The sequence below is a fragment of the Thermobia domestica genome, unplaced genomic scaffold, assembly GCF_964235325.1.
Source record: "Thermobia domestica unplaced genomic scaffold, izTheDome1.hap1.1 HAP1_SCAFFOLD_367, whole genome shotgun sequence".
Taxonomy (NCBI): Eukaryota; Metazoa; Arthropoda; class Insecta; order Zygentoma; family Lepismatidae; genus Thermobia; species Thermobia domestica.
The window spans coordinates 140,001-162,500 of record NW_027656080.1 but is presented as its reverse complement, the minus strand read 5'-3'; the positions used below and the strand labels follow the sequence as shown (position 1 = coordinate 162,500).

Genomic DNA, 22,500 nt, shown 5'->3' with positions numbered 1-22,500 from the left:
CGCCAAAAACACAGCGCGCCTGAAGGCTCGCGCACAACAGGACTTTTCAATTTACAAGATGTAGACCGCCAAGGTTAGTCAGGGGTCACCCCCTGACCCCTTGCCGGGCACCTCGTACTGAAGCTTATCCAGGAATAGAGGAAAATTGGAATACCAAGACTCAGAGGCCCAATTACCTTGTTCGCCAGCCAGCCTTGCGCCGGCCCAGGCTAGAGAATTGAACTCCAAAAACCCTCGTTCGCCCTGAATGCTTCGAGAGAGACTAATCTCATGTGTACAAAACTCAGAGGCCCAATTACCTTGTTCGCCAGCCAGCCTTGCGCCGGCCCAGGCTAGAGAATTGCATGGACACAAGACAGTCTCGTTCCCATCGAAAGGGGTTTGGCAAGGATGAAATCCAAGGACCAAGTTCCCCAATTCACTTAGGAACTTTTGTCGAGACAAAAACTGCCTCAACAGGCGGATGTAAACCACCAGCCTTTGCTGCTCATTTAAGACGACCGCTGTCGCGGAAGCCCAAGAACACACAGTTTCCATTCCCCGGACCCATGGTCACAAGAGGTTACCAACAAGAAAGTCAAGCCTTGCGCGAGACCCCTTGCCAGGCCCCTTGCACATGGCCACAGCATCACTACCGAAGTAGCGAGAGGCCGTGGGGTCATCCGAAAAACTTCCACCGCCAGGATAAAGTTACCGACCCTCAGACAGGTGTGACCCAGAAGAGATCCTGGGTCGCAATGTGCGTTCGAAACGTCGATGTTCGTGTGTCCTGCAGTTCACACTCTTTCGCGCAGCTAGCTGCGTTCTTCATCGACCCACGAGCCAAGTGATCCACCGTTCAGGGTTGTAAAAATTCTACAACAGCATTTCACGTATGCCGTGCAAGAAATTAAAGTTCGGTAAACAAACCGCATCGGGGGCCGCCCTGCCTCCTGTTTGGCCCCGTCAGCTGCGGTCACTCACCACAAAGCTGGGCGTGTTCATTCGAAAGCCTTTCCCTGCATCACAAGGAATAATCTTAGGCTGCCCATGAGTTTGTAGCCAAAAATCATGGCTACCAGTTTTTCATTGAAGGCCATCTTGAACAGAAAAGGATACTGGCCTACAAAGCAGCGAATTCTAGCTCTAGTCGCCCGACCCGAGCGTATTAAAGGCTTCTTGTGCTACTAACGTGTAAGCCTTGCTCCTCGGAGCCTTTTCAAGACTTCTCCCACAAAGCAGTCACAGCCTACTCGAGTCCTTGGAGGACAAGCTTCCGTTCTACCCCAGCACTCGACATCCGACACAAGCATTTTAAACGCTCCTGCTCCGATGGAATAAGTCTTACTCTCTTGGAGTCTTTTCAAGACTTCTTTTCAAACGGAATAAGCTTACTTGAGCCCTTGGACGTCGGAACTGGTTTATCATGTCATCTGACTGAGCATTTAAGACTCCTGCTCCGATGGAATAAGTCTTACTCTCTTGGAGTCTTTTCAAGACTTCTTTTCCACCGAAATAAGTCTACTCCAATCCTTTGATGACACACGGCCTGTGTCAACAGGTAGCCTACGCTACCCTCGCCGATGACAGTGGCTCCCGTTCTTGCTGCTCGCTTCCCAACTAAAGGGAAGACACGGCTCACCTTTCTCTCCTTCGCCTGTCAAGATCAGTGGCTCCCGTTCAACGGTGTCAATCTAACTGATACGACACACTAATAAGAAACTTTTGACATCAACCACCGCAGTGGTGATGAATTGATAATGATCCTTCCGCAGGTTCACATACGGAAACCTTGTTACGACTTTTACTTCCTCTAAATGATCAAGTTTGGCCATCTTTCCGACACGTCGGTACCACCGCAAGACGGAGGTGCCGGGTATCAGTCCGAAGGCCTCACTAAATCATTCAATCGGTAGTAGCGACGGGCGGTGTGTACAAAGGGCAGGGACGTAATCAACGCAAGCTTATGACTTGCGCTTACTGGGAATTCCTCGTTTATGGGACATAATTGCAAGCCCCAATCCCTAGCACGAAGGAGGTTCAGCGGGTTACCCGGACCTTTCGGTCAGGGAAGACACGTTGATTCCTTCAGTGTGGCGCGCGTGCGGCCCAGAACATCTAAGGGCATCACAGACCTGTTATTGCTCAATCTCGTGCTGCTAGAGGCAGCCTGTCCCTCTAAGAAGACATGAACGTTGGAAGGAAAGATTCCAACGCCTAGTTAGCAGGCTAGAGTCTCGTTCGTTATCGGAATTAACCAGACAAATCGCTCCACCAACTAAGAACGGCCATGCACCACCACCCACTGAATCAAGAAAGAGCTCTCAATCTGTCAATCCTTCCAGTGTCCGGGCCTGGTGAGGTTTCCCGTGTTGAGTCAAATTAAGCCGCAGGCCCCACTCCTGGTGGTGCCCTTCCGTCAATTCCTTTAAGTTTCAGCTTTGCAACCATACTTCCCCCGGAACCCAAAAGCTTTGGTTTCCCGGAAGCCGCCCGCCGAGTCATTGGAGGAACTTCGGCGGATTGCTGGCTGGCATCGTTTATGGTTAGAACTAGGGCGGTATCTGATCGCCTTCGAACCTCTAACTTTCGTTCTTGATTAATGAAAACATTCTTGGCAAATGCTTTCGCATCGGTTAGTCTTGCGACGATCCAAGAATTTCACCTCTAACGTCGCAATACTAATGCCCCCGTCTGTCCCTATTAATCATTACCTCGAGTTCCGAAAACCAACAAAATAGAACCGAGGTCCTATTCCATTATTCCATGCACCGAACATTCAGGCGACACGGCCTGCTTTGAGCACTCTAATTTGTTCAAAGTAAACGTGCCGGCCAATCAAGACACTCAATGAAGAGCACCGAGAAAGGAAAAACCGGCAGGACGTCCGGAACGATCAGTTAAACGCCGGGCGGCGAACCGATCGTCCGAGACCCAGATCCAACTACGAGCTTTTTAACCGCAACAACTTTAATATACGCTATCGGAGCTGGAATTACCGCGGCGGCTGGCACCAGACTTGCCCTCCGATAGATTCTCATTAAAGGATTTAAAGTGTATTCATTCCGATTACGGGGCCTCGGATGAGTCCCGTATCGTTATTTTTCGTCACTACCTCCCCGTGCCGGGAGTGGGTAATTTGCGCGCCTGCTGCCTTCCTTGGATGTGGTAGCCGTTTCTCAGGCTCCCTCTCCGGAATCGAACCCTGATTCCCCGTTACCCGTAACAACCATGGTAGGCGCAGAACCTACCATCGACAGTTGATAAGGCAGACATTTGAAAGATGCGTCGCCGGTACAGAGACCGTGCGATCAGCCCAAAGTTATTCAGAGTCACCAAGGTTTCGGACGGACGAACCGACCGATTGGTTTTAATCTAATAAAAGCATCCCTTCCATTGCTGGGCGGGATTCTAGTTGCATGTATTAGCTCTAGAATTACCACAGTTATCCAAGTAGGATAGGTACGATCTAAGGAACCATAACTGATTTAATGAGCCATTCGCGGTTTCACCTTGTTTTGGCTTGCACTGAGACATGCATGGCTTAATCTTTGAGACAAGCATATGACTACTGGCAGGATCAACCAGGGAATTGACCGACTAAAAAGCCGGAAAGTGTTGGACACAACCAACACAGCGTTCTAACAAAGGATAGGAAAGCTACACCCGACCAAGCATTTTAGACTTCTGTTCCGCTGGAATAAGCCTACTCTTGCGGTGACTAGCTCCCGTTAATACTGGCCGTGTGACAGCCGCCAAGAGCATATTAGACTCCCAATCCAATGGAACAAGCCTACTTGTATCCTTGGGTTACAACAGCTTCCTTCCACACGTTGCCGGTACATCCGACAGAGCAATTTTAAAGACTCCTCTTCCGCCAGAATAAGCCTACCTTTGTGGGGCCTGGCTCCCGTTAGAACTGGCCGTAAGGGTACCCACAAAAGCACATTTAGACTCCTCCTCCAGCGAAATAAGTCTACTCATGTCCTACGGATGACTGTGGCTTCCGTTTACATATAGCCGTTCACCCGACACAGCAAATTTTAAAGACTCCTTTTTCCACCGGAATAAGCCTACTTTTGTGGGGCCTGGCTCCCGTTAGAACTGGCCGTAAGGGTACCCACAAAAGCACATTTAGACTCCTGCTCCAGTGAAATATAAGTCTACTAGTGTCCTTGGATGACAGTGGCTTCCGTTCGACAAGTGATACACGCTCAAACTGGCGATGAGTCTATACCGTCCTTAACTTAAGGAAAATCGGTACTTAAATGCCACATGGAGAATAAAAAGTCACTTACAAAAAACAATGCTCCGCATAAGCCTTTGTAAGCTAGAAAGGACATGCTATCTGGCCTCATTCTCAAGAAGGACAAGTAAGCTCCCGTCAACTGGCCCAAACTCTAAAGCGAGGACAGCCCGTTCAAAGTCAATCGGCATCCCTCCTTAAGAGTACAAAACGGCTCACTTCTTAACCACACTGGCTCTTGCTCCTTCAAGTGAAATCTGGCTCCCTTCACTCTGGCATTATCTTTACACATAAATCGGACTCCTCCGATTTAACAGGTGAACCTAACCCGGGAACTAAGGAAACTGGGAATAAAGACTCAGAGGCCCAATTACCTTGTTCGCCAGCCAGCCTTGCGCCGGCCCAGGCTAGAGACTTTCTCCAACAATCCCTGTTGAGCCCGAAGGATCCTAAGACCACTCGTGTGTACAAAACTCAGAGGCCCAATTACCTTGTTCGCCAGCCAGCCTTGCGCCGGCCCAGGCTAGAGAATTGCATGGACACGAGAAACTCTCAGGACTCTTCTTTGTGGCTCCTCCCGGAATTAAGGAAACTCCGAAATGCAAAACTCAGAGGCCCAATTACCTTGTTCGCCAGCCAGCCTTGCGCCGGCCCAGGCTAGAGAATTGCACGGATTATTCCTGTTCACCCTAAACGCATCTGAGACACCTCGTGTGTATGAAACCCAGAGGCCCAATTACCTTGTTCGCCAGCCAGCCTTGCGCCGGCCCAGGCTAGGGAATCACATTGACACGAGAAAGATCTCGTCAGCGGTTTGTAGCGTGCAGAAACTGCTCCCGTTTGAACTGACAATCCCGACAGAGCAATATTAAAGACTTCTGGTCCATTGAAATAAAGCCTACTTTTGCGAGCCTTGCTCCCGTTAGGACTGGCCGTATGGCTGTGCACAAAAGCATATTAGACTCCTGCCTCAATGGAATTAGTCTACTCCTGTCCTTAAACGGATGACAGTTCTTCAAGCATAGCATGCTACCTTCCGCAACTTACAGGCGCGGAAATGCTGTGGAAACGAGGAGACAAGTCCTCACAAAGGTTTCATGGCCGGTCACCCGACACAGCAAATTTTAAAGACTCCTTCTCCACCGGAATAAGCCTACTCTTGTGGGGCCTGGCTCCCGTTAGAACTGGCCGTAAGGTTGCCCACAAAAGCACATTTAGACTCCTGCTCCAGTGAAATAAGTCTACTCGTGTCCTACGGATGACTATGGCTTCCGTTCAAATATAGCCGTTCACCCGACACAGCAAATTTTAAAGACTCCTTCTCCACCGGAATAAGCCTACTCTTGTGGGGCCTGGCTCCCGTTAGAACTGGCCGTAAGGTTGCCCACAAAAGCACATTTAGACTCCTGCTCCAGTGAAATAAGTCTACTCGTGTCCTACGGATGACTGTGGCTTCCGTTCAAATATAGCCGTTCACCCGACACAGCAAATTTTAAAGACTCCTTCTCCACCGGAATAAGCCTACTCTTGTGGGGCCTGGCTCCCGTTAGAACTGGCCGTAAGGTTGCCCACAAAAGCACATTTAGACTCCTGCTCCAGTGAAATAAGTCTACTCGTGTCCTACGGATGACTATGGCTTCCGTTCAAATATAGCCGTTCACCCGACACAGCAAATTTTAAAGACTCCTTCTCCACCGGAATAAGCCTACTCTTGTGGGGCCTGGCTCCCGTTAGAACTGGCCGTAAGGTTGCCCACAAAAGCACATTTAGACTCCTGCTCCAGTGAAATAAGTCTACTCGTGTCCTACGGATGACTGTGGCTTCCGTTCAAATATAGCCGTTCACCCGACACAGCAAATTTTAAAGACTCCTTCTCCACCGGAATAAGCCTACTCTTGTGGGGCCTGGCTCCCGTTAGAACTGGCCGTAAGGTTGCCCACAAAAGCACATTTAGACTCCTGCTCCAGTGAAATAAGTCTACTCGTGTCCTACGGATGACTGTGGCTTCCGTTCAAATATAGCCGTTCACCCGACACAGCAAATTTTAAAGACTCCTTCTCCACCGGAATAAGCCTACTCTTGTGGGGCCTGGCTCCCGTTAGAACTGGCCGTAAGGTTGCCCACAAAAGCACATTTAGACTCCTGCTCCAGTGAAATAAGTCTACTCGTGTCCTACGGATGACTGTGGCTTCCGTTCACCCGACAGAGCAAATATTAAAAGACTTCTCATCCACCAGAATAAGCCTACTCTCGTGGGGCCTCGCACACGTTAGAACTGGCCGTATGGCTACCCACAAAAGCACATTTAGGCTCCTGCTCCAGTGATATAAGTCTTACTCGTGTCCTCTGGGTGTGACAGTAGCTTCCGTTCAAGTATTCTTCGCATTCAGCAACCGCACAAAGCGGCATCGGCCAGAAGTCAATTGCCCGAAGGCGTGATCGACAGGCTAGGCCTCGGGTTAAGAAGGATTGTCTCCTTCCCGTAAACGACAGGTACTTCCGTATGAGAGCCTACCTCACACATTCCCCATCGCCACGTGCCCTCTTAGAAACAGCCGTCCGACCAAGGTTTCTGACATTCTTTGTCAAAATACGAGGAAGTCTTTGGACAACATTAGGCGTGCTGGCAAACCCGCACTGCATGCCCTTTCATAGGTCCGCCCATGGACGCACATTTCTATGAAGCATTCCTCCCAGGCAGCAACAGGGTTTGCAACCTCCTCTACACCTTGACCGGCTAGGACGCCCGTGAATAGCATCCCAGGGTTCTTGCCTGCGGCTGATAAAATTCCTTTTGAGCCTACACTACCATCCGCCGATATTAGTCCGCCTTCAAAATTAACCAACATCAACAGCGATAGTGCGTTTAGACTCCCATAAAGAAACCAACCAGCCTGTGGCTTCCCTTCCCAATTTAGCCATTTCCGCCTCCTGCGAAGACTAGCTTTCTGTCTGTGGCCAGAAGTCAAGATTTCTCGACAGACTAGGCCGCGGAGAGAAAAAAGTAAGCCTCATTTAGAAAGCAATACCATTAGCGGTCTCTCCAACCTCCGTGAACAATTTAAAGGGAATGTTTATATAGAAGGCTTGTTCACTACCCTACCTCCTATAGTGTAGAGATTCCTCTCGATACTACACCTGTCTTGAAATTGCCGGCGTTGCGCAGCCTCGTTTTGACCATGACGGCGAATGCAGCCACGGTTGCCGTATACATCCCACGCAAGGGTGGGAAAACGTGATTTGACATCCAGTATATATATAAACCGTTACAGAATACGACACTCAAAACTTAACAACTTTTACACTCTCCTAACTTCTGGGAACAAATTGAAAGTATAAGCCAGCCTAACCTAACCTAAGTATATAGCAGGATTGCCCACTACCATACCTCCTATAGTGATGAGATTCCTCTCGATCGGACACCAGTCACGAAAATCACGGAATCTCAAAAATGACGGCAAACGAAGCCACAGTTGCCGCCATACTCAAAGGTTATGCTGGGTAAAAAGTTCTCTACGAAAAGGGCTGCTTTTCGCGCTCGGGTTACAAAATTAATGTAAAGAACAATCCAAAAACATGAATTAGGTCAAACTCATGTTAATTACAACCTCATAGAACAATTTCAAGCCAGGACTTAACAAAGTGTAAACGGGGCTGCTTCTGTACCCTAATCCCTATAATGTAGCGATTCCTCTCGATTGCACACCAGTCACGAAAAATCACAGAATGTCAAAAATGACGGCAAACGAAGCCACGGTTGCCGTCATATTCTAACGTTATGCTGGGTGAAAAGTCGCCAACAACAATGTTCACAGTTCCCGTCAGATTGCCCACTGTTCCCGAAATGTGGTTCATACATGCTGTCAACATGTTCAGGAAACCCCTCAGAGCGTTCAAAGTTGCACACACAATGCTTAATAGTTCCACTCAAATAGCTCACAGTTGCCGTCAGAATCCTCACAGTAGACGTCAAATTGCTCACACTTGCCGTCAGAGTGCTCATAGTTGCCGACTTTTCATTCATAGTCCCCGACATAAAAGTTTATAGTTCCCGACTAATGGCTCACAGTTGCCGTCAGAATCGTCACAAAAGGCGTCACAATGCTCACACTTGCCGTCAAAGCGCTCATAGTTGCCGACTATGTGTTCATAATTGCGGACATAGGCCTCACAGTTGCCGTCAAAACGCTCATAGTTGCCGAATTTTCGTTGATAATTCCGGACAATGGGCTCATAGTTAATCACATACTGGTTCGTGCTCATCTTCAAAATAAACACAGTTGCCTTCAGACTGTTCACACGTAATTTCAAAATGCTCACACTCGCTTACACGATGCTCATAGTTGCCGACTTTTAATTCATAATGCTGATAATGTAAGTTAAAGGGTTCATGGTTGCTCTCAAAAGTTTCACAGTTGCGGTCAGATTTTTCACAAAAGCCGTCATAATGCTCACATTAAAAAAAAAGTGCTCATAGTTGCCGACCAAGGCCTCACAGTTGCCGTCAAAACGCTCATAGTTGCCGACTTTTCGTTCATAATTGCCGACCAAGGCCTCACAATTGCCGTCGAAACGTTCATAGTTGCCGACTATTCGTTCATAATTGCCGACCAATGCCTCACAGTTGCCGTCAAAACGCTCATAGTTGCCGACTTTTCGTTCATAATTGCGTACAAAGGGCTCATAGTTGCCTACTTAATGGTTCCAGCTCATCTTCAAAATACTCATAATTGCCTTCAGAATGTTCACACGTAGTTTCAAAATGCTCACATTCGCTTCCACGATGCTCATAGTTGCCGACTTTTCATTCATAATATCTAACATACTCCTGATAGTGTAAGTTAAATGGTTCATGGTTGCTATCAAAAGGCTCACAGTTGCCGTCACATTATTTGCACAAGCCGTCAGAATGCTCACATTAAGAAAAAAAGTGCTCATAGTTGGCGACCATTCGTTCATAATTGCCGACCAAGGCCTCACAGTTGCCGACTATTCGTTCATAATTGCCGACTAAGGCCTCACAGTTGCCGTCAAAACGCTCATAGTTGCCGACTACTCGCTCATAATTGCCGACCAATGCCTCACAGTTGCCGTCAAAACGCTCATAGTTGCCGACTTTTCATTCATAGTCCCCGACATAAAAGTTTATAGTTCCCGACTAATGGCTCACAGTTGCCGTCAGAATCGTCACAAAAGGCGTCACAATGCTCACACTTGCCGTCAAAGCGCTCATAGTTGCCGACTATTTGTTCATAATTGCGGACATAGGCCTCACAGTTGCCGTCAAAACGCTCATAGTTGCCGACTTTTCGTTGATAATTGCGGACAATGGGCTCATAGTTAATCACATACTCGTTCGTGCTCATCTTCAAAATAATCACAGTTGCCTTCAGAATGTTCACACGTACTTTCAAAATGCTCACACTCGCTTACACGATGCTCATAGTTGCCGACTTTTAATTCATAATACTGATAATGTAAGTTAAATGGTTCATGGTTGCTGTCAAAAGTCTCACAGTTGCGGTCAGATTTTTCACACAAGCCGTCATAATGCTCAAATTTTAAAAAAAGAGTGCTCATAGTTGCCGACCAAGGCCTCACAGTTGCCGTCAAAACGCTCATAGTTGCCGATTTTTCGTTCATAATTGCCGACGAAGGCCTCACAGTTGCCGTCAAAACGTTCATAGTTGCCGACTTTTCCTTCATAATTTCGTACAAAGGGCTCATAGTTGCCTAATTAATGGTTCCAGCTCATCTTCAAAATACTCATAGTTGCCTTCAGAATGTTCACACGTAGTTTCAAAATGCTCACATTCGCTTCCACGATGCTCATAGTTGCCGACTTTTCATTCATAATATCTAACATACTGCTGATAGTGTAAGTTAAATGGATCATGGTTGCTATCAAAAGGCTCACAGTTCCCGTCACATTATTTGCACAAGCCGTCAGAATGCTCACATTAAGAAAAAAAGTGCTCATAGTTGCCGACCATTCGTTCATAATTGCCGACCAAGGCCTCACAGTTGCCATCAAAACGCTCATAGTTGGCGACTTTTCGTTCATAATTGCCGACCAAGGCCTCACAGTTGCCGTCAAAACGCTCATAGTTGCCGACCATTCGTTCATAATTGCCGACCAAGGCCTCACAGTTGCCGTCAAAACGCTCATAGTTGCCGACTATTCGTTCATAATTGCCGACCAAAGCCTCACAGTTGCCGTCAAAACGCTCATAGTTGCCGACTTTTCGTTCATAATTGCCGACGAAAGCCTCACAGTTGCCGTCAAAACGTTCATAGTTGCCGACTATTCGTTCATAATTGCCGACCAAGGCCTCACAGTTGCCGTCAAAACGTTCATAGTTGCCGACTTTTCCTTCATAATTGCGTACAAAGGGCTCACAGTTGCCTACTTAATGGTTCCAGCTCATCTTCAAAATACTCATAGTTGCCTTCAGAATGTTCACACGTAGTTTCAAAATGCTCACATTCGCTTCCACGATGCTCATAGTTGCCGACTTTTCATTCATAATATCTAACATACTGCTGATAGTGTAAGTTAAATGGATCATGGTTGCTATCAAAAGGCTCACAGTTCCCGTCACATTATTTGCACAAGCCGTCAGAATGCTCACATTAAGAAAAAAAGTGCTCATAGTTGCCGACCATTCGTTCATAATTGCCGACCAAGGCCTCACAGTTGCCGTCAAAACGCTCATAGTTGCCGACTTTTTGTTCATAATTGCGTACAAAGGGCTCATAGTTGCCTACATAATGGTTCGTGCTCATCTTCAAAATACTCACAGTTGCCTTCAGAATGTTCAAACGTAATTTCAAAATGCGCACACTCGCTTCCATGATGCTCATAGTTGCTGACTTTTCATTCATAATATCTAACATATTGCTGATAGTGTAAGTTAAATGGTTGATGGTTGCTGTCAAAAGTCTCATAGTTGCGGTCAGATTCTTGACACAAGCCGTCAGAATGCTCACATTCAAAAAAAAAAAAGTGCTCATAGTTGCCGACTATTTGCTCATAATTGCCGACCAACTCCTCACAGTTGCCGTCAAAACGCTCATAGTTGCCGACTTTTCGTTCATAATTGCGTACAAAGGGCTCATAGTTGCCTACATAATGTTTCGTGCTTATCTTCAAAATACTCACAGTTGCCTTCAGAATGTTCACACGTACTTTCAAAAAGCTCACACTCGCTCCCACGATGGTCATAGTTGCCGACTTTTTATTCATAATGCTGATAGTGTAAGTTACATGGTTGATGGTTGCTGTCAAAAGTCTCATAGTTGCGGTCAGATTCTTGACACAAGCCGTCAGAATGCTCACATTCAAAAAAAAAAAAAAAAGGGCTCATAGTTGCCGACTATTTGCTCATAATTGCCGACCAACTTCTCACTGTTGCCGTCAAAACGCTCATAGTTGCCGACTTTTCGTTCATAATTGCGTACAAAGGGCTCATAGTTGCCTACTTAATGGTCCCAGCTCATCTTCAAAATACTCATAGTTGCCTTCAGAATGTTCACACGTAGTTTCAAAATGCTCACATTCGCTTCCACGATGCTCATAGTTGCCGACTTTTCATTCATAATATCTAACATACTGCTGATAGTGTAAGTTAAATGGATCATGGTTGCTATCAAAAGGCTCACAGTTCCCGTCACATTATTTGCATAAGCCGTCAGAATGCTCACATTAAGAAAAAAAGTGCTCATAGTTGCCGACCATTCGTTCATAATTGCCGACCAAGGCCTCACAGTTGCCATCAAAACGCTCATAGTTGGCGACTTTTCGTTCATAATTGCCGACCAAGGCCTCACAGTTGCCGTCAAAACGCTCATAGTTGCCGACCATTCGTTCATAATTGCCGACCAAGGCCTCACAGTTGCCGTCAAAACGCTCATAGTTGCCGACTATTCGTTCATAATTGCCGACCAAAGCCTCACAGTTGCCGTCAAAACGCTCATAGTTGCCGACTTTTCGTTCATAATTGCCGACCAAGGCCTCACAGTTGCCGTCAAAACGTTCATAGTTGCCGACTTTTCCTTCATAATTGCGTACAAAGGGCTCATAGTTGCCTACTTAATGGTTCCAGCTCATTTTCAAAATACTCATAGTTGCCTTCAGAATGTTCACACGTAGTTTCAAAATGCTCACATTCGCTTCCACGATGCTCATAGTTGCCGACTTTTCATTCATAATATCTAACATACTGCTGATTGTGTAACTTAAGTGGTTCATGGTTGGTGTCAGAAGCCTCACAATTTCTGTCACAATGCTCACGCAAAACGTAAGAATTCTCACATTAAAAAAAAAGTGCTCATAGTTGCCGACTATTCGTTCATAATTGCCGACCAAGGCCTCACAGTTGCCGTCAAAACGCTCATAGTTGCCGACTTTTCGTTCATAATTGCGGACAAAGGGCTCTTAGTTGCCCACATACTGATTCGTGCTCATCCTAAAAATACTCACAGTTGCCTTCAGAATGTTCACACGTAGTTTCAAAATGCTCACACTCTCTTACACAATGCTCTTAGTTGCCGACTTTTCATTCATAATGCTGATAGTGTAAGTTAAATGGTTCACAGTTGCTGTGAAAAGTCTCATAGTTGCGGTCAGATTCTTGACACAAGCCGTCAGAATGCTCACATTCAAAAAAAAAAAGTGCTCATAGTTGCCGACTATTTGCTCATAATTGCCGACCAACTCCTCACAGTTGCCGTCAAAACGCTCATAGTTGCCGACTTTTCGTTCATAATTGCGTACAAAGGGCTCATAGTTGCCTACATAATGTTTCGTGCTTATCTTCAAAATACTCACAGTTGCCTTCAGAATGTTCACACGTACTTTCAAAAAGCTCACACTCGCTCCCACGATGGTCATAGTTGCCGACTTTTTATTCATAATGCTGATAGTGTAAGTTACATGGTTGATGGTTGCTGTCAAAAGTCTCATAGTTGCGGTCAGATTCTTGACACAAGCCGTCAGAATGCTCACATTCAAAAAAAAAAAAAGTGCTCATAGTTGCCGACTATTTGCTCATAATTGCCGACCAACTCCTCACAGTTGCCGTCAAAACGCTCATAGTTGCCGACATTTCGTTCATAATTGCGGACAAAGGGCTCATAGTTGCCCACATACTGATTCGTGCTCATCCTAAAAATACTCACAGTTGCCTTCAGAATGTTCACACGTAGTTTCAAAATGCTCACACTCTCTTACACAATGCTCTTAGTTGCCGACTTTTCATTCATAATGCTGATAGTGTAAGTTAAATGGTTCACAGTTGCTGTGAAAAGTCTCACAGTTGCGGCCAGATTCTTCAGACAAGCCGTGATAATCCTCACATTAGAAAAAAAAAATGTGCTCATAGTTGCCGACCATTCGTTCATAATTGCCGACCAAGGCCTCACAGTTGCTGTCAAAACGCTCATAGTTGCCGACTACATGTTTATAATTGCCGACCAACGCCTCACAGTTGCCGTCAAAACGCTCATAGTTGCCGACTTTTTGTTCATAATTGCGGACAAAGGGCTCATAGTTTCCTACATAATGTTTCATGCTCATCCTCAGAATACACACAGCTGCCTTCAGAATGTTCACGCGTACTTTAAAAATGCTCACACTCGCTTCCACGATGCTCATAGTTGCCGACTTTTCATTCATAATATCTAACATACTGCTGATAGTGTAACTTAAATGGTTCACGGTTGGTGTCAAAAGCCTCACAGTTTCTGTCACAATGCTCACGCAAAACGTGAGAATTCTCACATTAAAAAAAAAGTGCTCATAGTTGCCGACTATTCGTTCATAATTGCCGACCAAGGCCTCACAGTTGCCGTCAAAACGTTCATAGTTGCCGACTTTTCGTTCATAATTGCGGACAAAGGGCTCATATTTGCCTACATATTCGTTCGTGCCCATCTTCAAAATACTTACAGTTGCCTTCAGAATCTTCACACGTACTTTCAAAATGCTCACACTCGTTTCCACGATGCTCATAGTTGCCGACTTTTCATTCATAATATCTAACATACTGCTGATAGTGTAAGTTAAATGGTTCATGGTTGTTGTCGAAAGCCTCACAGTTTCCGTCAGATTCCTCACGCAAGCCGTCAGAATGTTCACATTAAAAAAAAAAAAGTGCTCATAGTTGCCGACCATTCGTTCATAATTGCCGACCAAGGCCTCACAGTTGCATTCAAAACGCTCATAGTTGCCTAGTTTTCGTTCATAATTGCGGATATGGGGCTCACAATTGAAAACATAATTCTTCATGCTTATCTTGAAAATACTCGCAGTTTGCTCCAGAAAGTTCACATGTGCTTTCAAGGTGCTCACACTGGCTTTCACGCTGCTCATAGTTGCCGACTTTTCGTTCATAGTTGCCGACTTTTTGTTGATAATTGCAGTTATGGGGCTCACAATTGAAAACATAATTCTTCATGCTTATCTTGAAAATACTCGCAGTTTGCTTCAGAATGTTCACACGTGCTTTCAAAGTGCTCACACTAGTTCTCATGATGCTCATAGTTGCCGACTTTTTGTTCATAATTGCCGGCCAAGGCCTCACAGTTGCCGTGAACACGCTCATAGTTGCCGACTTTTCGTTCATAATTTTGGACATGGGCTCACACTTGCCGTCAGATGGTTCACGCTACAGCGGTACTTGGGCAATGAGTATTTCTTTATATGTACTAACATAGGTTAATTTCGAAGAAGAAGTTAGTTAAAAATATAGAATTATCAAATATACAAAAAAAAAAGATATTCATATGTCATAAAATAATAAGGTTTTCAATATCTAGTTGGCAGGCAATCAGATAAATAATACATATATATATATATATATATATATATATAAATGGAGAGAAACCACGTAATGGAAACATTGTTATTTTGATGTGGCTCGTATGTATTATAAGAAAATAAGGAACCAAGGCTACAGCGAATTGTATTTTATCGTTGTAACACTAGCCGTCAAACTGCTCACACTTGCCGTCAAAATTCTTTTACATGTCCTCAAAATTTATAAAATTACTAAATGTGGTAAGAAAAAAAAAAAGCAACGAAGGCTTTACGTATACGACGCCTTTCACACCCGCAAATTATGAGGCACTTCCTGTAGAGTTATAATGGCCATATTTGACGAAACTGTAGCCTTTCGGGAGTAAGTCACAGGAAAATTTCCTAAAGTGAATATTTCGAATGTTTAGTTGGTCTAAAGGGGCGATGAAGATATTTCCCATGTTATTTAAATGGACGGTTTTGCGGACCTATAATCTGAAATTTTAGGTACTTTTAATAAAACTTTGAAATTCCGTATACTTGTACGTTTTCCTAAGTCTTACCTAGTTGGATATATATTTCCAAGTTTAGCGTGGTTTTATGCGGAACTCAAAAAATTTCCCATGTTATTTCTATGAAACACCTTTGACATCCCAAAATTATTGGGCACTTCCTGTAGGGCTACAATAACTAATTTCGACATGATTGTAGATTGTCGGGACTAACCAACAGGAAAATTGTCAAAAGTGAATATTTTTAACTTTTAAGAGGTCTAAAGAGGAAATGAAGAAATTCCCCATGTTATTTAAATGGGCCTTTATTTAGACTTGTAATCTCAAAGTTTAGTTACTTGTAATTGGAACACAAACGAGAAATTCGGTATTCTTGTACGTTTTCATTAGCGTTACCTAAGTAAATCAGTACAAAGTAAAAATTTTCAACTTTAGAGTGGTTTTATGGGGAATTGAAAAGTCTTTCTCATGTCATTTATATGGGACGTCTTCTGCACGCCAAAATGTTCGGTTAATTGTGGTAGGATTGCAATGATGAAATTTAGCATAATTGTAGGCTTTCCAGACTAAGCTACAGCAAAATTGCCAAAAGTGAATATTTTTAATGTTTAAGGGGTCTAAAGGAGGATGAAGAAATCCCCACGCTATTTAAATAGGCGTTTTCTTGGGATCCAAAATCTTATCTTTTAATTAGTTGAAATAGTAAAGTAAACTTGAAATTCCCTAGAATTGTGAGAATAAGAGGTGCAAGGGCGAAATACCTTCAAAAGGAGGGGCTTTGTGGGCGAAGCCACAAGCTAACCAAACTAAACTTTTGTTTGTCTTTTACCGAAGGTTTGAAAAGTTTTCGACTAAGAGAGGTGTAGCTGTGCACGAAGATGTGTTGACATTGTGCGGAAAAGTGGAAAGAAGAAAAATAGTGATAAGCGAAAAAAAATAATAATAATAACATAAATTTTATTTAATCATATACTTTACTCTTTCAATGGGTGAACAATAATAGAGCATGAAAGTAAATTAGAGTAAATTTATATTTCGCTCACACTTGAGGTCATTTTTATTCGAAACTAAGCTTTTGCACTACTATAAGGAAACTATTCAAAACTGAGAAGTGCAATTTCTACAACAAGTGTACCTGGATATTATGCGTTCGAGTACGTGTAAGGAATTATTGTATCTGCACTTTTCTACAAGAAAAGATACTCTAAATTGTTGTAGAAATTTGAAAATTTGACGGCAAACAGAGCCCACGCTTAACGTGAACACCGCCCGTGAGAGTACATAATTTGATATCTTTTTTTTTTCTTTTCTTTCATTTTTTCTTTCTTTCCATTTTCTTTCTTTTTCTTTTCTTTTTTCTTCTTCTCAACAGAAAGAAAACTAGTGAAACTAGAGAAGAGAAATCTCTACCGAGAATGTACGAAAACATTTTTTTTTTTTTTTTTATCGAAGTAGGTGGAAGGAATCATCGGATCAAAATGCTCAAAGTTGCCATGAGGATCCTCACACAAGCCGTCAAAATGCTCATAGTTGCCCACAATTCGTTCATAATTGCGGACATAGAGCTCACAGTTACCATGAGAAGGTTCACACTAGCCGTCAAAATCCTCACACTTGCCGTCAAAACGATCATAGTTGCCGACTTTTCGTTCATATTTGCGGATATAGGGCTCATAGTTGAAAACATAATTTTTCATGCTTATCTTCAAAATACTCGCAGTTGGCTTCACAATGTTCACACGTGCTTCCAAAGTGCTCACACTCGCTTTCATGATGCTCATAGTTGCCGACTTTTTGTTCATAATTGCCGACCCAAGGCTCACAGTTGCCATCAAAACGCTCATAGTTGTCGACTTTTCGTTCATAATTGCGGATATAGAGCTCACAATTGAATACATAATTTTTCATGTTTATCTTGAAAATACTAGCAGTTGGCTTCAGAATGTTCACACGTACTTTCAGGGTGCTCACACTTGCCGTCAAAACGCTCATAGTTGCCGACTTTTCGTTCATAATTGCGGACATTGGGGTCAAAGTTGCCGACATTGTAGTTTATGTTTACCTTCCAAATACTCTCCGTTGCCTTGACAATTTTCACACTAACCCTGAAATTGCTAACACTCGCTCTCACAAGGCTCATAGTTGTCGACCTTTCATTCATAATATGAAATATACAGTTGATAGTGTAAGTTAAATGTTTCATGGTTGCTGTCAAAAGGCTCACAGTTGCCGTCAGATTCCTCACTCAAGCCGTCAGCATGCTCACATTTACCGATAAAGTGCTCATAGTTGCCGACTATTTGTTCATAATTGCCGACCTATGGCTCACAGTTGCCGTCAAAACGCTCATAGTTGCCGACTTTTCGTTCATATTTGCGAATATAGGGCTCACAATTGAAAACATAATTTTTCATGCTTATCTTCAAAATACTCACAGTTGACTTCAGAATGTTCACAGGTGCTTCCAAAGTGCTCACACTCGCTTTCATGATGCTCATAGTTGCCGACTTTTCGTTCATATTTGCGAATATAGGGCTCACAATTGAAAACATAATTTTTCATGTTTATCTTCAAAATACTCGCATTTGGCTTCAGAATGTTCACAGGTGCTTCCAAAGTGCTCACACTCGCTTTCACGATGCTCATAGTTGCCGACTTTTGTTCATAATTGCCGACCCAGGGCTCACAGTTGCCGTCAAAACGCTCATAGTTGCCGACTTTTCGTTCATATTTGCGAATATAGGGCTCACAATTGAAAACATAATTTTTCATGCTTATCTTCAAAATACTCACAGTTGACTTCAGAATGTTCACAGGTGCTTCCAAAGTGCTCACACTCGCTTTCATGATGCTCATAGTTGCCGACTTTTGTTCATAATTGCCGACCCAGGGCTCACAGTTGCCGTCAAAACGCTCATAGTTGCCGACTTTTCGTTCATAATTGCGGACTTAAGTCTCATAGGTGGCAACATAATGGTTCATGGTTGCCGTCAATATGCCCAAAGTTGAACACGTATCTCCCATGGAAAACTTTAACCGCTTATCGCCATGAGAGCTCAAAATCCAGCCTAAAGTTGAAATTGAACGCTGTCAGCGGAATCAAAACCTGGAGGTTTTTTTTTTTTTTTTTTTTTTTTTTTTTTTTTTTTTTTTACAAAGGAGCGTTCAATGGAATTCCGTAATATGAAATAAACTGAATATTCGTGTGAACGAGCATGAAAATTAGGACCTCTTTTATGCGTGTACTTAAGGGATGAGCTAAGTGACTGATGACAGATATGTTGGAATGTGAATGTCGATGAACCGAATAACATATCGTTGTTAATTCACAGGTACAATTGAGACATGATATATCTTTTCAAACGTAGGCATTTTGTAAGCAGCACCGCAAATTTTGTCCGCGAAGACAGGCTTTGCTGTCCGCCAAGATGTGCGGACATTGTGAGGGAAAATGAAAAGAAGAAAAATAGTGATAAAAAGAAAAACAACATAAATTTTATTTCACCATATAGTTTACTCTTTCAATGGGCGACCTATAATAGAGTAAGAAAGTAAATAAGAAGAATTTTACATTTTGCTCACACTTGTGGTCATTTTTATTCCAAATTAAGTTTTTGTACTATTGCAAGAAAACTATTCGTACCCGATTAATTTAATTTCTGCAAGACGTGAACCTACATACTTTACAGGGAAGTTCATAAAAAGAATTGTTGTATCGCCATATATATATAAAACTTTAAAATGTTACAGAAGGTTGAACATTTGACGGCAAACAGAGGCCACACTGACCGTCGAAAACTGCGAACGCAGCCGGCAGGTGTAGAGGAGAACACAAAATCATGTTCTTTCTCAATTGTAAAGAGACCGTAGAAGCTAGAATAGTGAAAGTTCTACACAAGACGTACTTAAACACAGTACATGCGACAACGTACAAACAGTTTGTATATACAAATTACTAACAGAGAAAATTCAGTTTCTCTTTTACCGGAGGGTTAAAATTTTGTCGGCGAAGACAGGTTTCGATTGCCGCAAAGATGTGTGGATACTGTGGTGGAAGGTGAGACGAGGAAAAATATTGATAAAAAGGAAAACAATATAAAATTTATTTAACTATATACTATTCTGCGTCAATGGGTGAACTATAAGAGAGTGAGAATGTAAATTGGAATACCATTACATTTCGCTCACCCTTGTGGTCAAGCTTGTTTGAAATTACGTTTCTACACTATTTTTGGGAAATTATTCAAACCAGAATAGTGCAATTTGCACAGAAAGTGTATGAAAATACTGTGCACGGGAATTGATATAAAGAATTGTAGTAACTCCAATTTTATGAAGGAAAATATACTTCAAATTGGTGCAGAAGGTTGAAAATATTACTGCAAGCACAGACCACACTGGCCGTCAAGGGCTTTGAACGCTACCTGCAAGGATAGATGAGAAATTGAAATCATTTTCTTCCCACTACGAATAGAAAAACCAATAAAACTAGAATAGTAATATTTCTAAACGGAATATATGCAAACACAGTATATCGCAGTAGGTTATTAGGAATTTTTATATTCACATTTACAAAAATGATAAAAATAATAATAATAATAATAATAATAATAATAATAATAAATAATTAAAAAAGTTATTACAGTTCAAAATGTAGCGGAGGGTTGAAAATTTTCCGGCTAAAACGAGGTTTATTGGAAATGAAGATGTGTGGGCATGCACCGTAAAAATAAGACAATCGTTAGAGCAGTGTGTGTGTGTGTGGGGGGGGGGGATAAACATAGAAATAATGAAAAGAAATCACTAATATCCATTCCAGCTTCAATTAATGAACAATGATGTAGGGAGAGAGCAAACAACAACACTGTTGTTTATTCCTTCACATTCGGAATGACGGTCATCCCAGATTCTGTTTTTCCACTATCTTGACGAAAGATAGATTAGTGACATTACCAGCCTACCTGTACCTAAACACTGTGCATTGAAATATGTATAATATTAGTACTCTCATATTTGCGCAGATAAGGCTCATAGTTGCCGTCAACATGCTCACAGTTGCCGTCAAAATGCTCACACGTGCCGTCAAAATGCTCACACTTGCCGTCACAATTTATAAGGTTTAAAAAATGCGGTAAGAAGTAAAGCAACATAAATGTCACTTAACCAGATACTATTCTGTGCTAATGGGTGAGCAATAACAGAGTAAGAAAGTAAATTGGAAAACTTTTACATTTCGCTCACACTTGTGGTCATGTTTTTTTTTTTTTTTTTTTTTTTTTTTGTAAATTACGTTCTCCCACTATTTTAACGAAACTATTCAAACCAGAATAGTGCAATTTCTACATGAGGTGTACCTTGATCCCAGCATAATTGTGGGACGTAAATCTTGAAGATTTCATTTAATTTCATTTTTAATAATAATACTAATAATAGTAATAAATATGTGCAAGAAAGTTGAAATTTGGCTTAATACGGGAGGCGAACGACCCAGGCTGTTTGCCGGAATAAAACTTGGATCCCTAACGCCAGAAGCGCATATATTAACGGCTTAGCCACGAGGTGGCTGATACAGAAATAATGCAAATTCCAATATTTTTACTTTTTGCTAATGTTTGAAATTGTTGTTATTGCAAATCACGTTTTTAACAAAACTGTTCTAACTACAAAAGTGAAATTTCAACCCAAACCATGGCAAAGCACTGAAAAGTAAGGAAAAGCATGGCAAAGTAAAGAAATATGTAAAGAATATATATTTAACCGCAGTGACACGGAATATATATAAAAATTCATCCATGGTTTTTCTCACAAACCCAACTCCCCCCCCCCCCCCCGAAAGAAAAGATAGGTTTATTGCATCTCTTTGCTCCGGTGCATAATCGTGGCAGATAGGTTAAAATTTCAAGGGACTTCGTGCACACTATAGCAACAGCAAAGTATATGGGAAGGAACGGCAGAAATCCGATAAAACGCGGTGTTGGCGTGTGCCACCTCGGTAGTGAAAGAATAATTTCTTTCTGTGAACACGAATTTTTCTCAACGAGATTAAATAAATAAATAATTTAATAAAAATTAAATACTTCTAAGGGAAGAACACAGCAAATGAATGACGAGGTAGGTAAAAATTCAAAATGGAAATACAGGGCTGTGAAGTTCAAAAATAAATAAATAAATAAATAAATAAATAAACCATTATCATACTTAAAAATATGTGGTAAAAATTAAAAAGAAAATAAGACCTTTGTTGTACTCTCACGAGAAGATACACACATCGTCTGGAAATTTGAGTCGATAGAAAGCACACAACTGTGATCTAAAACAACCAAATTTAAAACGAAATCACCACATAAGTGTAACCTAATGAAGTTCAACAAAATAAAGCATACAGTAAATTGTGGCGGTGATGGAGGGCGCAGTTACCGTCATGTAAACAAGTCCGTCCACGCTTAAGTTTAACGGGAGCGAGAAGGTAAACCATGTCGGTGATGGATGGCTTAGTTGCCGTCATATAGAGAAACCCCTGTCTATCGTGAGACCCATGTTCCACTTGCTAACACTTTCATGTATGTGAAAACAAGTCAAGATCAGCAAGTGCGAGCGAGTGCGAAAACGTAAAGTCGGCAATTATGAGCAAATGAAAAAAAAAAAAAAAAAACAGCAATTATGAGCATATGGAATATTCCAAATGGGAGAATTAAATAAATAAAAAGAACATAAAAGTGTGATAAGACACTTGTTGTACTCTCAAGAGGATATATATACATCGTCTGGAAATTACACAACAACTGTGAGCGAAAGTAAGGAAATTAAAAAAAAAAAAAAAAAAAGAGAACAGCACATAACTGAAAGCAAATGAAGATCAAGAAAAGAAAGCATACGGTAAATTATGGCGGTGATGGAGGGCGCAGTTACCGTCATGTAAACTAATCCGTCCACGCTTAAGTTTAACGGGAGCGAGAAGGTAAACT

The 22,500-nt window shown here is 42.5% G+C and overlaps 2 non-coding genes across 2 annotated transcripts; both read right to left on the bottom strand.

The window, feature by feature from the left end:
- Positions 1-694: 694 nt before the first annotated feature.
- LOC145676785 (5.8S ribosomal RNA) lies at positions 695-846 on the bottom strand. Its single transcript, XR_014129472.1, has one exon. It is a non-coding gene; the product is annotated as a 5.8S ribosomal RNA (ribosomal RNA).
- Positions 847-1,737: 891 nt separating this feature from the next.
- Positions 1,738-3,570, bottom strand: LOC145676773 (small subunit ribosomal RNA). Its single transcript, XR_014129465.1, has one exon. It is a non-coding gene; the product is annotated as a small subunit ribosomal RNA (ribosomal RNA).
- Between the last annotated feature and the right edge of the window lie 18,930 nt (positions 3,571-22,500).